The 15,517-nt window shown below is 43.0% G+C and overlaps 1 pseudogene; it reads left to right on the forward strand.

Annotated features, from left to right (window-relative positions):
- Window positions 1–364: 364 nt before the first annotated feature.
- On the forward strand, window positions 365–1,832 carry LOC140347628 (uncharacterized; annotated as a pseudogene).
- The last annotated feature ends 13,685 nt before the right edge of the window (window positions 1,833–15,517 follow it).

The following is a 15,517-nucleotide window of genomic DNA, read 5'->3' on the forward strand; positions in this document are numbered from 1 at the left end:
CATCTGCCCAAAAGAAGACTCAAACCAGATGAGCAGAGAAGAGGCTGAACGCATCATGTCACAATTCAAACAGGCTTGTCTAAATGAGATCGAACCCCCTGCAGACTTGGCTGCCTTACTTCAAAAACCTGGGAATCACACAGGACATTTTGGAGCTTGCGTTTGAAGTCTAATGGCCCGTTCAAACCGCAAACGCCTATTCGCGCGTATTGGCAAAGTTGGACGCAAGTACGCATGAAGAAAAACGGAAATACGCCGTGTTCTCGACGCAGCGGAGCAGAGCCGAAATATAATAAGCAGATGCGCGTTTGTCGTCATGCGCAGTGGAGGTGTTGTGTTTGGCGGCTTCTCTCTGTTGGTGAAAATGGCGGATATAGAGACAGAAGTATTCACGTATTTGGTTCTGAAAACCCTCATTCGGAGGCGCCGGGCTCGGCGGCGACGTGCGTGGGTTCACCAAATACTGCAGAGGTGAACGGAGTTTGGTGAATTCCACCATATGCTGCAGGAGCTGCGGCTCGATGATCAGTGCTTTCAGTGCTACTTTCGTCTGTCCCATCCCCAGTTCGACGACCTGTTGTCCCGCATTAGTGCGAGGATAACCCATCAGGACACCAACTATAGGCGCTCGATTCCAGCTGCTGAGCGCCTGTCCATCTGTCTTCGGTCAGTAATTATTCATGTAATAACAGAGTGTATTCATACATAGCTAATAAAAGTAACCAGGGTAAATAGTGGACGGTGTTTGAACTATATTTAAACGGAGCTCGACGCTCATACAACAGCAAGTGTATTTTTATTAAAATGTCTTTATATTGCCTGGTCTAGTGCACCATTTTAGAATCGATTGTGGTATATTTGATAAAAGTACAAGTAAACTATATTCAGGCTGTGTATAGTTTGTTTTATTTATTTGTTTTTTTGTTTTTTATTCAGTTTTCTTGCCACTGGAGACTCCTATAGGACAATTGCCAGCAGCTTCAGGGTTGGTGTGTCCACAGTCTCCTCCATCGTCCCTGAAGTTGCAGCTGTCATCTTCTCTCGTGGCAGACTTTATGGCTGTGCCCACAGCAGAGGACTGGAGGTCGATTGCAGCAGAGTTCCAGGAGCGGTGGAACTACCCTCTCTGCTGTGGAGCTATTGACAGGAAACATGTCCGGCTGAAGGCCCCTCCCAACTCAGGATCCCGCTTTTTCAATTATAAGGGAGATCATTCTGTTGTCCTCCTGGCCGTGGTCGATGCCCGGTATCGTTTCCGGGTAATCGACGTGGGGGGATACGGGAGGACGAGTGACGGGGGGATCTTGTCCAACTCAACCTTTGGTCAACTCAACCTGCGTGAAGGCACTCTCCAGCTGCCCCCTGACCAGAATCTGCCCGGGGCTGAAGGCAGAGGCCCACAGCCGCATGTCTTTGTGGCGGATGAAGCCTTCCCGCTGCAAAGACACCTGATGCAACCCTTCCCTGGAAGTGGGCGCCTCCCCATAGAAAACCGGGTCTTCAACTACCGCCTCTCTCGGGCACGGCTGGTGGTTGAAGACGCCTTCGGGATCTGGACCTCACAGTGGAGGATGTTCCTGCGGCGCCTGGAAGTCCACCCTGAAATTGTGGAGAAGTGCGTGAAGGTGACTTGTCTCCTCCACAATTTCATGCGAGCCACAGCGCCGGAGCATGTGCCTAGAGCGTGGGGAGCTGGAGCACAGGAGGAGCCACTTCCAGGTGTGGGACGGATCGGGGCAAATAACGCATCCCGAGAGGCCCTGAGGGTGAGGGAGGCATTCAAAGCCCATTTATCAGAAGAAGGAGCAGTGCCATGGCAGCCCAGAGAGTAGTCATGTCCTCCACAGGACTGACCCACAACGGCTCTTTTAAGAGCCACGCACAAAACAACAAAGAGCTTAATTTGAGTCTGTTTAGTTTGTCCACAATCTGTTGTATATGGTGTTTTTATAAAGTGTTTTTCATATTTATAGGCAACGTCTGCAAAGATCACATGATCTGTCAAGTTTGAGCCCAAATGCCAGGCTGTTTACATAGAATGAGATAAAGCTAAATTAAATTAGCTCAGCTTTTTGTTTATTATTTTTAATTTTGGATAATTCATTAAGTACAGCTTTAAATTAATAAAATTTAACTACCCAGGATTATATATAAGAAAGTGCAGAGGTATACATGAGACACGTTTTATAACAAACAGATTTATTTTTACAAAAATAGAACTATTATTTACAATAACAACAAAAGAAGAACAAAATTACAAAGAACTATTTACAAAAATTTTAAGGAAGGAGTTGTATGACGTGGAAACGGTGGAATAAAGGAACAGGTGAAAGAAGGACCATAGCCTGGAGGAGAGCTTGAGGGACACGTAGAAGAAATCGTGGTCTCGTTCCTCTCCTGAAGAAGGTTCCAGCTCATGTCGTATCGACATTCTCCAATGGTTCCAAATTTAAATCAAAACTACTGTTGGAATATACCCACTGATAAATTCCAAATTTTATTTCTTCCCTTCTTCGAGTAGGAACCGTCTTCAGGAGAGGAAGGAGACCAAGAAGGAATTGCTCATCGCCACAAGGGACACGAGGAGGAGGAGGAGCAGCAGCAGCAGCAGTAGCATGGCGAGCCATAAGCCCCTCCAGCAGATACTCATAGCTGCGCTCCTGATCCCAGGGCTTCTTCCTCCTCCTCGCTGGGCCTAAACAAAAAGAATACACATAGCAATTTAGATGACATGGGCTAAAATAAAAAGGAAATTGTTATTTTTTCAAACCAAATGATTTCACACACCTGTGGGTGCAGCAGAAGGGCCAGCAGCAGAATGGCCTTCTCCAGCAGCAGAATGGCCAGCAGCAGAAGGGCCAGCAGCAGACGGCCCAGCATCCCCAGCAGCAGAAGGGCCAGAAGGGCGGCAATTCAATTCCTGATCTTCAAAAAGAACATTGCACAGCAGTTATATTTCAGCCAATTACATTTATTGCTTTATTAAATATCATATTTAATGAGGCATATGTATTTTATATGGAGCCAATATTTTTTTTCAAGTTTCATACGACAAACCTGATTCGGAGAGCCCTTCTGCTGCTTCTTCAGGCTCTCTGGGGTCTTCTGTCTCCTCGACCCTTCTCTCCATGTTGCCGCTGGACTCACGGGGAGTGATGAAAGGGTCGAGGAAGGACATGACCCCAGAGTAGCGCCACTTTGCTGCTGACCCTGCTGCTGACCCACTCCTCTTTTCCCTCTCCTTTTTCCTCTCCTTCATGTAGGTGTCCCTCAAGCTCTTCCACCTCTTTCTGCAGAATTCCTCTGAATAAACACATTTACTTGTCAAACACACTAGAAAAAAATAGTATTATTAATAATAAAACTGAGTTGATTGTTGATGGATCCACAAATTATTTGGATCCATCAACTATCAACACATTTTTTTATCGTTTAAAAGCTGTAAAAACTTACCAGACAGTCCCGTCTCCTCGCTCACTTTTCTCCAGGCTTGGTCCTTCTTTCTCCTGTTCCTGTACTCCATCGTTCCCACGTCATCCAACTCCTTCAGCCCGCACACCGCCACTATCAGCGTTTCGTCCGCCATGTCTGTCATTTGCCCGGGACAAACGTGATTTTGCCCGGGCAAAATGTGTACGTACATCACTGGAGTGTCATCTCTGATTGGCTGGTGTCCCGCCGCGCCGCAGAAAAGCTCAAAATTCTGAACTTATTTGCGGCGAACCGTTTTGATGCATTGATGCTTATACGCCCGTCAAAGCGTCTCGAGCGGAAAACGCAAAAGCGCGCCCGCCTCGCCGCGCTCCTCGGCGAATCGCGCCGCAAATAAGCGGAAGCCGCGCCGCAAAAACGCAGGAGGTGCTCGACGCGCGTTTACATAGACTTTGAATGTAAACTGGATGCTTTTGCCGCACCGGTCTGAACGGGCCATTAGGAGGCCACACATGCATCATTCTGAAACGGGGGCCGCATGAAATTTGGATTAATCAAGGTAACTGGCCTCTTTTGCCCCTTTGGCAGGCAAATATTGATATTCAGTATGTGGTGGATGGTTACGCTTGTGCTGTGTACATTGTGTCGTACATTTCAAAGAATGAAAGGGAAGTAGTCCTTTTGCTTGGAAGTGCCCAAAAAAGAAGCACTGGAAGGAAACGAAAGTGCTAAAGACTCAATGAAAAAAATTGGTACAGTTTACCTCAACAACCGTGAGGTGAGTGCACAAGAGGCTGCTTATTGTGTTGAGGGAATGTACTTAAAAGAATCTTCCCGCAAAAGTTATTTTCTTCCTACAGGCAATAATATAGTCCGACTTTCAAAACCCATCCAACAACTTGAAAATGATCCATCTGATAAGATCTGGATGCCAAACATTGCAGACCGTTACATTAATAGGCCACACGACAACACTTTTGATGACATGTGCATTGCAGTTTTTGTCTCAGAATACCGTATTCTGTACAAAGGCCAAACTATCTCACGACCCATTCTTCTTGGAAACTTGATGGGTGCCGTCACAAAAAGGGTCAATACCAAACCAGCAATTATTAGACATGCTCGTTTCTCACAAAATAATCAACCAGAGCTGTACTATCAGAGCCTTTTGCAGTTGTTCCTCCCCTACCATACAGTCACTGATCTCAAGCCGGCTCCATACACTACATTTGAGGAGTATTACTCTAGCAGCCAAATCATCCTTTGTGATGGCTCAGTGTCTACAGTCTGTGGTTGATACAAATCGACATATTTGACCATCACACTGAAGATTTGGAAGCCATTGAAAGAGAGGTCAGCACAAATGCAGATCTGGAAGATGCTTGGTGTGCACTTTTCCCAGTGCAACAACTCGAAAGGTTGGAAGATAAAGAAGAAGGTGTGGAGAGAGCAGTGGAGGACCATGCTGACTTTTCAGACATTCCTGAATTGGCCATAAAAAAGCAGATGTCCAACATTTGGAACAAACTCAGACAATCACTAGACAAGAAGGTTTAGCTTTAATCCGAACATTAAACGACCAGTGTAACTACCGTGGTTTTTCTCGGTCTAAAAAAGGACATCACGCTCCATACTGATGTTTGTGTCCAGTCAGGTTTATTTGCAGATTTGAAACTTTGACACCTTGACACCTTGACACCGTGAAAACTAAACAAAAACAGAAAATGCATCAGCAATAATGAATTACAAAACAGTATGAGATAAACAAACATAAGCATATTTACCGTGTTTGCCAACATGTGACCATTGGTAGTTAAGTGGTTTTCTGGCAGACGCTTGTCTTTTTCTTTTCTCTAGCCAGTCTTTTCTTTTACCGTTCTGTTTCACGGCTTCTCTCCCTCCATCTCTCTCCCGGTCTCTATTTATACTTCCGGGGCGACGCCTGTGGTCACATGATGACTTACACCGGTAAATATTAACTTAAATAAATAAACAAATAACAAAACAACCACAATGATGCCTGAGCCAACTTGGCGAGAAAACTCCCATGAAAATAAAAATGTTTGAGAATACTGACCAAATAGCGTCAGCTACAACCAGCAGTTGACTATTTTCAATCGAATGCGACAATGGTGCCTGCACAAAGTTGCTGATACAAACCCACAACCACTACACACCTTTATCACTGGTGGTGCTGGTACTGGAAAAAGCCATCTCATTCGAGCTTTTCAGTACGAGGCAACACGTCTTTTAGCACCTTTATGCAGTACTCCAAATGGAATTAGCGTTTTGCTAACTGCACCTACTGGAATAGCTGCATACAACCTAAACGCTACAACCATTCACTCTACATTCAGTATTGGTTTAAACGCAACCCTCCCATACGTGCCGCTCGGGGAGGACAAACTCAACACTCACCCAATTCACTGATGTGCAAATCATCATTATTGATGAAATATCTATGGTCTCTTATAACTTGTTTGTGTACATTCATGGCAGACTACGGCAGATCAAACAAAGCGGTGATGCGCCATTTAGAAACCTCTGTGTGATCGCTGTGGGAGACTTTTACCAGTTGCCCCCAGTTAGGGGAAAGACTTTGTTCGAGGAGCGAGTTGCCTTTAACCTCTGGAGAGACTTGTTTCAAGTGGCAGAGCTGACCACAGTTGTAAGGCAACAGGATAACTCTTTTGCTGATCTCCTGGACCGCTTAAGAACACGTCCAATAGGTACCCCACTGCTCCCAGAAGACGAAGCCCTACTAACAACCCGCGTCACTGGTCAAAGCTCAACAGCTTTGCATATCTACCCCACAAATCCTCAAGTCAATCACCACAATGAACATCAAATCAAAATGACATGCCCAGATCACATCATTATCAACGCACAGGACTACAGCTACAGTAAAAAAAAACAGGCAAGCTGATTGAATTCACAGAGGGCATGGTAAAGGCAAAACAGAGTGCACTACCAGACCACTTGCCAATGGGCCTCAATGCACGCGTCATGCTCATTAAGAACCTGGATCTTTCCGACGGTCTTGTCAACGGTTTAACTGGTACAGTGACGCACATAGACAATCCCCCAAACAGAAGGCTTCTGTAACCCAGGTGAAAAACGCGGATCTTAGCTCTTTCTCCCTCCCATTTGCACGCTCCCCGCACTCTCTCTCGTTACGTTACGTCATCACGCTGTTGCGCCATACGTCAGTCGGTCACGTGGCGGTGCGCCGCCAATCGGCTGTATATAAACAGGAAATACGTTGCGGCTCGGGACATGCCGGTTGGGGAACTCGGGTTGTTGCTACAGGAGTCGACTACCGGACCAGATCACCTTATTTAGAGTGAATTTTAACGTCGAAACTGGCCAGATTGGATGGCGAGCTATGAACAGAGTCGAACTGAGCCAGACTGATCTTTAAGGCGGCAAGCCTAAAGCTTCACTTCAAGCCCGGACGTTTCCACAAGGACTCCACCTGCTCTGGTCGGGCCGGTAGGAGGCTCTTGTAGCCACCCTTTTAGAAACTTCCCAAAAACATTGTACTGCTGCTTGTGGTTTTACACCCATACATACACTGCCTTTCCTCGTCCCACTTCCTTCCGCTTAATGAACAATTGGAAACCACTACGCACTTTACAATTCAGCGGGACACACGCTGAGGACCCTTTTTGAACTTTCCTGCGTGGATGAACCTATTTGAGATTGAACTTTGCATTAAACTTCATGATGTACATACCTTCTTCTACCTCTATTGTAAATAATTGATGAATGGCCATTCTTGTGCATTATGTTTATATGTTTGTATTCTCAATATATGGTACCTGCAAACTTAATTACTATCTCCTACTTACTCTGTTCCGAGAGCCGCATCTAGAACTTCTGGACTAGCCCAATAACAATTATAATCACCATTATTAAGGCATTGTTACCTGTGTTTATCCACTTTTAAACACTACCTTATGTGACACACATGCTAAACTTCCTTTGGCAATTCATGTCAAATTTGATGATGCAAATGCTGGCTGGCTCCACACGCATTGAGCCCACAGAAGAACGTGCCAATAAAAAAAATGAAAAGTGACGCCAGTTTCCACTCAAATTGGCCTGGGCCTGTACAGTGCACAAAGTACAGGGACTTACTGTGGATGAAGCTGTAGTAGGCCTTAACCATACCTTCACAGCAGGACAAGCCTACGTTGCTTTAAGTCGTGTCAGAAGTTTACAGGGTTTTACCATTCAAAACTTCAAGCCAGATAAGATTTACTGTAACACTAAGATCAAACCAGCACTAGATAACATGCCTCTCTTTGTGGACACAGAAACCTCCCTGCACAGAAATGAAAAGTACGTATTTAACTTGTTTTACATGAATGTGCAAGGCCTCCCACAACACATGTGATTTGAAAAAATGCACAAAACCACTGCAACCTGACTGCATTGCTATTGCAGAAACATGGCTTACACAACACATGCAAGAAGAAATGCATACACTTGAAGGATACACGTTTCACAGTTAGTTTAGCATATCAAACTAGCCGTGACCCCACATTGGTGAACTTGCAAACTCAGCAGCATGATGGAGTAGGAATGTTCTGTCATAAACAACATTCCACTACTGTTTCACTGCATTATTTTGATCTGGAATGTTTAGATAAACACTTCACTGAGCTCGATATTCTTATTGCAGTCATTTATCGTCCCCCATCTTACACAATATCTCTGTTCAAACAATATTTTGAAACCTTCATCAATTGGCTTGAATTAAACTACACTACAATAGCTATTGTGGGCGACTTTAATAATGACATCTTGAAAACATCATGTTTTTGCAACTTCATGCAACAAAAAGGATATTCTCAATGCGTCCCCTCTCCCACTACAGAACGAGGCACATTAATAGATCACATGTACCTAAAATCACCACTCTATCAGGTTGAGACATCTGTTGTCTCAACTTACTTCAGTGACCATGAAGGGATAGCATGTTGCTTTGAACAAACAAACAATCAAACAAACAAACAAACGGCACAACAGATGATTAGCCTCAACCGAATGTATTAAAGGTGCAATAACATGCTTTTTTTCACGTTTCGTAGTCTATCCTAAGTGTATAATTGATAATAATAATAACCCATAACATAATAGTTAAGAAATACCACCCAGACCTTGGACCCCCTCACCAACCCGGAAATGCAAACGGCTTGGTTTAATATTCGCCCTCACCCTTGCGAAGAGCGATCTGGCTCCCCCGCCCAACCCGTGACGTAGTCTCAGAGCGCGTGTGTGCCCCGCCCAACCCGTGACATAGTGTGTCCCCCACAGCTGTCTGCTCCGCGCTGCGCCGCTCCGCGCGAATGAGTGAGAAACGATAGAACTTCAGATCAACATTACTTTGAGACTAAATAAATCTGGTGTTTATTCTACAGCGTGCGCAGAACAGATATATCTATATAAAAGTCTTATGTCCATCGCGCTCTTATTTCCTGGTTTTTCGGTATCGGATAGAACTTCTCTCCGTTTATTGTCCCGGTTGCTGCATCAACTGCCACATCAACCTTCACCATTGTGATAATAGTAAAGAGTGCGATATCATTAATGAAGTTTTGGGCCTCTTTGAACCGTGTTTCGTTGTAAATCGAAGCAGAAAAACTCCGGAATGGGCTTCTAGGGAGACAGCAGCGCGGAGCCGGGGGGAAGGGGGCGGGAGGCGGGAGGGGAGGGGGGGATGGTGACGCGTGCTTGCCCTTATGACGCGGTCTTGCCCCACCGCCCGTCAGTTTGGAGATTCGTGGAAAGGAGATAGTCTGTAATATAGCTAAACACTGCGGGAATCAATAAAAAAAACACTCTGGGTACATATATGAAGCACAAATAGCAACGTAAGAAGGTTAAAAGCTCTGAAAAGTCGATTTTGCATGTTATGGGACCTTTAAGTTTCATGTGGATGGTATAACTGTGGAATGTATTGTACCTATTATTCCCAAAATATTTAATAAATGGCTGCACTAGGTTATTTGGGCTGAACACATTTTGTTAGCATGTTATCCATTTCTTTACTCTGTCGACTCACACGCATGTTGCCACTAAAAGAGGATGTATTGAATTTGATTTGTGATGATGCATATTCATTTTCTATTTGTAAGAAGTATACAAGATTTGGAATTATGATCATTCATTTACATATTAAAAGTAACATTTATTCAAACAAAAATGAACACTTGATATATTTTAATATTTCTTGATGAAAACAAGAGGAGAATGTTGATCTACAAATACAACAGATCTAATTTAAGGCAAGGATAAGGGCATGCCAGGGGGATCAGCTTTCAACAACGAAGAGAATGCAGTGTCAAGACAATCGCGGGATGCAGGATTTCGGCTCTGATGTAAGCTCTGGCATGGTGTGTCTGTGAGTTGCAGTCCCGGATGCTGATGTCACCGTGAAAAGATCTCAGAGTTATAAAACAGGATCTGAACCGTAATTGTGTTTAATTTAATCAGTGGATAAGATAAGATAAGATCATCCTTTAATATCCACACAAGGGGAAATTTTGTTGTTACAATGCAGTAGAACAGGAGGAAAGGATGCGACACAATGCTAACATAGCCTGGAAGCTAACACGTTTTGAATGGGAGTGATAGCGATAGACGACGCTCATCCAGACTTTAACTTTAATATACATGCTAACAGAAAAATACACTATTTGAAAGATCCTCAATAAATCACCGTTGATGAGTAGGTCGTTTGGGCTTAAAATTGTTTAGTTTGCACGCCTCAGCCAGAGCGAGGAGGGGAGGGGGGAAAGAGTGACCCAGCAACAAACGAAATATCCCATCAAAATAATCTGACACCAGGAAGTCAGGTTAAATTGAATTGGATTCAAGAGTGATCAAAAAGATCCATGGTGTGCAAAAAGACACAGGGAATGATTGATATGTTGGAAAAGTATTATACTATATATATACTATAGTAATAAAAAGACAAACATATGCATCATCAATATTTATTTACCACACAAGTCACACATATAAAACAGAACACACATTTTTACACATAATCAACTCTAAATCCAAGCTTTGCCCCTTCACTTTTAAACAAAAAAAGGTCAAATGAATATTCACACGTGTCAAGCACTGAGTTACTTCCTGGGCTGGACTGGTCGCCTTGTAGTCTTCTTTTTCTTTACATGCTTGGACCTAGGCTTCCTCCTCTTGCCAAATGCCTTGATAAGTCCAGGTTCCTCTATGGCATTGTTCAGCTGCTTATTGGGCTTGCCCAATTGGTCACTTGGATCAAGTTCCATTGTGGCATTGTCTGGCTCCTCTGTGTCATGGACATGAGCCTGTGAAGTACTTGGTCTGTTTTCACTTGTTACAGAGGTTTGACCACGATCTTCTACAATCTCAAATAGTTCTGAAAAAATACTTAAAAACAAGTTATCAAATATTTCTGTCAGCTCCTTAAGCTGCTTCTGCTTCATCGCAATTTCTTCTTCATTCCTTGAAATTTCTTTCATAACAGTATCCATGCATAGAATGAATTCTTCGCTATACTTGTCAAAGATGTGTGTTTTCTCCATACGCGTGAGCCCAGGGTCATACATTTGATACTGTCAAACAAATACAAAGAACATTCATAATGAACTTGCACACTCTATTACACTACAAAATCAGAATGCACACACTACATGGGTGCATTATTGGGATTATTTCTCTGATCTATTGCAATACTTACATTTAACAGTACCAATTTCTTACGAATCTTTCCTGAGTGAAGACCACAAGCTGCTGGTAGTTTTCCCTCAGTAAAAAAGGCCATTGCTTTTCTACACAGATACAGTGATCCCTCGCTATAACGCGGTTCACTTTTCGCGGACTCGCTGCTTCGCGGATTTGCATCATGCATTGTGTTCTGCATTCTGATTGGCTAAACAGTCTCTCCGCGTCTTCTCTACCTGTGTGTCAATAACGTTATGGATTAATATGTACACGTACGTAAAACCGCTTGCCAAATTGAAGTTTGCGAGGCCGGTGAGAGCGCGCGTGTGAGCTTCAATGTTTTATGGAGTATTTCATTGTATAATACCTGTAAAAAAATAAAGGTTTCTACTTCGCGGATTTCGCCTATTGCGGGTTCGTTTTGGAACGTAACCCCCGCAATAAACGAGGGTTCACTGTACTTCTCCAAAGAATGTGATACAAGAGGGAAAGATATGCTGAACATGTATGTTAAGTCCAGGAGCTGCGAGTGTTGTTTGCGTGTCAAAAAGCAGAAAATAAAACACATTTGGTGAAAACATGTTTGTGTCTGTTTCAAAAAATTGTAAAGGCAAAAGTAATGTATTTTTTAATTTTTAAGCAAAAGTAATGTATTTTTAGCAGGTAGTTTTCCTTCAGTAAAAAAGGCTTTTGCTTTTTGCTTTTGAACTAACCCAATAACGAACTCCTCCTAGGGCGTCCAATAACGAACTCCTCCTAGGGCGTCCAATTACGAACTCCTCCTAGGGCGTTTTGCCCACAGGGGGCCAGTGCAGAGACCTGAGAACAGGACTAATGTGATCATACTTCCTGGTTCTAGTCAGGACTCGAGCAGCAGCGTTCTGGATGTACTGCAGCTGTTTTACAGCTCGTTTGGAGAGGCCAGTGAGCAGGCCGTTACCGTAGTCTAATCTACTGGAGACAAACGCATGGATAAGTCTCTCTAAATCTGGTTTAGACACTATATTTTTGATTTTGGCAATGTTTTTTTAGATGGTTAAAAGCTGCTGATGTTATTGATTTGATGTGGCTGTTAAAGTTCAAGTCTTGAGTCCATTATTACCCCCAGATTTCTAACTGGATTTGTAGTTTTTAGAGCGAGACTCTGTAGGTGACCGCAAACACTTTCTTTTTGAGAACTCGCTGGGCAAAGCTGTTTTGCATCCACACACTGATCTGTTGGATCCACTGGTCTATATTCACCTGCTGACAATGTAACATAGATCTGAGTGTCTTCTGCATAATTGTGATAGGACGGACAGCATGTAGAGGTTAAACAGAAGGGGTCCCAGGACTGACCCTTGGGACACCCCACATGTCAGGGGCATGAGGCCTAAGACACAGTTACAAATTACAACAAGGTACTTCTTGTCTTCCAGATAGGACTTTAACCAATTTAGGGCAATGCCAGTGATGCCCACCCAGTCCTCTAGTCCCGATTCCAAGCAGACTCCTCAAAGACATTCTCCCCCTAATTATAGACTCTATACTTAATATAATAAATACTTCACTAGAAAGTGGCTATGTTCCACAGCCGTTCAAACACGCAGTCATCAAACTGCTTTTGAAAATGCCTAACCTAGACCCTGACCTTTTGGTAAACTACAGACCTATTTCAAATCTTCCCTTTGTCTCTAAAATCCTTGAAAAAGTTGTAGTTGTGACGGGCCATGATGCACAGCGCGCGCGACACTCTTGGGCCCGGCCCAGGAGCGCACGCCGTGGGGGAGAAATGAGGGGGCGGTTAGGACGCACTGTCACAGAGAAAATAGCTCATACATCTGGCAAAATAGGCCAAAGTACGTCTGTTGGCATTGCCACGTTTGTTGAGGATGTCCTTTTGACTTTCAACCAAACTACAATGTTGCGCTGTGATTGGTCCACCACACAGTAGCTCAAACAGAAGAGTGTGAGCCCGACCAGATGACCAAGAGTTTGTGAAACAAATATACCCAGAACATTATAAACTGATGTTACCCACCCTCTTTGATAAAGTATACCTAAATTGTACTTTTTCTTCAGCAATTTGGAAGGAATTCCGAGTTTGTGTGTCTGTGAGACATGGCTAAAGCTAGAATAAACATTTATTTAACTTCTCTGCAAAGCATCTATGTTTTAACTCTATGTAATACATTGGCTTTGGATAATGTTAGATGCATTATTGCCTGGAAATATTTGGATTTTGAAAAAGCGAGGGCTGTGCGTCGGTAAATGTGAATGTTGACCAAGCTATTGTCATGCATTTAAATTATATTTCTGTCTCATATTCATCAAATGGGACATGATATTCTTACAGTGAACTTTCTGTGTACTTTCTCATTATCTGTCTCAATATCTATGAACTGGTACAAACAATCTTAAAGCTGATGATATGCCATTTTATCAGACCCAAGTAACAGTTATATATATAAAACACAGTTAAACTGTGGAACTTTTTGCTGCGTTGTTTTCACCTGAGACCGTGGTCTGTCTCATGCTAAAGCTTTCCAGGAGCCTGCTTGCTAGCTGTTGTAACAATCCGCTTCAAAATGAACCAGTCAAAATGTGGATTATGATGTCCTAACAAATACCATCTAAATAAAATAGATTTTTCCGGCCATAACCCGCTGGTTATTATACTACTATCCATCCATCTTTCATGGTGTTTTGCGGTACAATACTGTACAACTCTTATCACTAGTTCCTCTAACACATTGAATCATTGCACAATTTAGATGAAAAACTCTCTTTGTCTATGCACTAATGAGACTAGCAGAGACAGCCTAATTATTTGAGTTTTCCAGACGACCGTGTGCCGGCGCTAAGTCTTAATTTGTGAGTCCAATCAGGCAGTCTCGCTGACAGCTCATCTACAGCCACCGGGCCTTTCTGCCAGAGTGGAGCTGGAGGACAGCTTTTAAGTTTGGATAACACAGGCTCTGATCATAGATAGCATTATTCGAATCGTGTTTTAATGAGGTGTAATTGTGTGGGATATAAAAATAAGGGAGAACAAAGGAGCAAAGATATTAAAGCATGGTTGAAAGACTATTTTTGGAGTTGCTTTGATATTAAGGAAGGCTTTTGTGGCATACCAGACAAGGGTTGTTCCAAATGTTTTATTGTTTTTTATATTTTTATTTTAACCTTTATTTAACCAGGATAATAATCTTATTTCCGGCCATACCTGCTTGTCAATGCTCAACCTCTTTCCTTTTTTCCTTTTTTATCAACAATTTCCACCACAGAGCAAGACCAGAAGAGAGGTCCCACCTGGTCCAATGTCCGTTGAATTTGTCCAGTTCCAAGAGTCTGAATGTGATTTAGATTTTTTCCCCTTTTCCATTTGTCCATTATAATCAAGTCAGTCAAGTACTTGGTTGTAGGTGAGGTTTCCGTCATCCATTTCTTTGTAATGGCCTTTTCCCCACCGCCAAAAGTATGTTCCAAAGATATTCACAGACTATGTCAATGGCAGGAGTTTTAAGGCCCAAATATATAGTTCAAAATTATAAGGGATGGCAGTGTCAAAGACAGTCTCTGGTTCTTTGTTGATTTCAGTCCAATATTCTGGCAGCAACAGTTTCTCCAACAGTCAGCTTTTCCCTGTGAATAATGAGTACTTAAACAAGGTGTTGTGAAAAATCGTGTCATATTTTTCCAACAGAATTCCCTCCAAACATGTGACATTGTTGTTCACCACTAGGATGTACATATATTTTCCTATTATTTGTCAGTCTCAGTACAGTTACCTTCTCTTTCCCATTTAATGTGTATGTAAGTAGTCGAGTGGCTGTCTGACTCCTTCATAAATTTATATAATTTAGATAGACTGTATTGAATTAGTAAATGCCAATGCCTCTTCTGCTGTATTGAATCTTTCTTTCTTTTTCCATTTACGTTGATCGTTTGGCCCGTGGCGAGATGTCTGGATGCAGCCATGACACGCTGTTTATCACTGAAGTTGTTGAACTTCAGTGTAACAGGTCTTGTACGCTGGTTATAGGTCAGTTTCTGAGCCAGAGAGCAATGTGCATGGTCAATCTTCATTTCCCCAGCTTTTTTGGGAAGTTTGAAATACACAGAGATCCTTGTCTCCATGTACTTGACCACATCTTTACCCTCAGTGTCGCATATTACCTCTGCGTTTGGGTTAGGATTTGTCAAAACACGCACTCAATTTGACAACTCCCTCAGGTCAGAGACCTCCTCCGCTGCTGTGGCTCGGGTGTCCAGTTCACCATTCTTGGATTTTAAATCACGCATTTCTGCCAGGGCCACGTCTATCTTTGAATCCACTGCAGGGTTAAGATTAAGGATTTTCACTTGTATAGCAGTGCTGCTAAAT

The sequence above is a fragment of the Eucyclogobius newberryi genome, unplaced genomic scaffold (assembly GCF_026437365.1).
Source record: "Eucyclogobius newberryi isolate DKJ021-1_F unplaced genomic scaffold, fEucNew1.0.hap1 SCAF_11, whole genome shotgun sequence".
Taxonomy (NCBI): Eukaryota; Metazoa; Chordata; class Actinopteri; order Gobiiformes; family Gobiidae; genus Eucyclogobius; species Eucyclogobius newberryi.